Source organism: Rhagoletis zephyria, unplaced genomic scaffold, assembly GCF_001687245.7.
Source record: "Rhagoletis zephyria isolate East Lansing unplaced genomic scaffold, Rhagoletis_zephyria_1.1 Rzeph_scaffold_09685, whole genome shotgun sequence".
Classification (NCBI taxonomy): Eukaryota; Metazoa; Arthropoda; class Insecta; order Diptera; family Tephritidae; genus Rhagoletis; species Rhagoletis zephyria.
In genome coordinates this window covers 21,767-22,999 of record NW_016166763.1, presented here as the reverse complement: position 1 = coordinate 22,999, position 1,233 = coordinate 21,767, and the positions used below count along the sequence as shown (strand labels likewise).

At 34.1% G+C, this 1,233-nt stretch overlaps 1 long non-coding RNA gene across 1 annotated transcript in view; it reads right to left on the bottom strand.

Moving 5' to 3' along the window:
- Positions 1 to 441: 441 nt before the first annotated feature.
- Positions 442 to 1,233, bottom strand: part of LOC108375958 (uncharacterized) — a 1,234-nt gene continuing 442 nt past the window's right edge. Inside the window, exon 3 of the long non-coding RNA XR_001849218.1 lies at positions 442 to 477. This is a non-coding gene — a long non-coding RNA (uncharacterized LOC108375958). The remainder of the gene's footprint in view (positions 478 to 1,233) is intronic.

The window sequence follows — 1,233 nt, the reverse complement described above, 5'->3', positions numbered from 1 at the left end:
TCATTAAATCGTGTTCATGCACTCAGTTTTTACTCAAACGCATGAAATGATTTCATGAATTTGCATACGCATAATGAAAGTAACGACAGAATGAATTACATTACACATCATTTTAACATAATGCAAGCCTTAAACGTTGCGACCGTTAGTTCAGATCAGACAACAGCATGAGTTTACTCACTTCCATCTAAACAGTATGAACTCATTGCTGTGAACCCTATAAGGTTAGTGAGAAACACCGTACAAACAGTAAGATTCATAGTTAGTTTTGAAATCAATGTTTAGCTGCAGTGTACTCATTTGATTTCAAATATGGCATTAATATTCTCTTTCCAAATCAAGTCAAGCGAGTGAAAAATGCTTCATGCCCATTGACTTCAAACAATTAGTAGAGAACACGACAATTTTGAAAAAAATGGATATTGATGAAGTATTTTTTTAAATATATTAGTTTTACTAAATTATTTAGTTATGCACCTGACGTACATTTATATAATTAGTCTACAAAANTTGAAAACTAACAGATTTGCACAAAATTGTACTTTTTTATACCCGCCAGCAAAAGAGCTCAGGAACTATACCGAATCTGAGCAAAGGAACCCAAAAGAGAAATGTTTACAAATTATGAGAACGTTAACTGAGAATTCTGACAGTACAACGGAACCACAAATTGCGGATACACCTTTGTTACCTTCAGACAACTTTGAGCTGTTTTCAGGTCTTCTTAAACAACCTACCTTTGTGAGCAGAACTGATAAAGCTACTGCAGAGCTGCGGCGATATGAAAATATTGAGGTATATTTTCATACGGACTTCGATATAATTAATTGCTGGGAGGTACACAAATGCTAAATGCCGCTGCTGCATAAACTCAGTCGTAGAGTAATAGCCACTCCTTCAACTAGCGCATCGTCAGAAAGAGTTTTTTCTTCTGCTGGAAATGTTATTTCTGACAAAAGATGCCACCTTTTGTCAAATGATGATGCCCTTAATCAGTTGATATTTTTGCATAATAATATGCAGTTAGGAAACCAATAAAATTAACAAAAATTGTCTTTACAAATGTTTTTTCTTTGATACTTTCATTACAGCAGTTGTGCCATGCATTTGTTTTTCAAATCAAGCACTTGTTATTTGAATCAAAGCACTTGATAGTGTGAATTACTCACTCAACCGACAATGTTTTTTTAATGCTATCGCACGTTATGTTTGGAAATAAATGAGTGCGAGTGT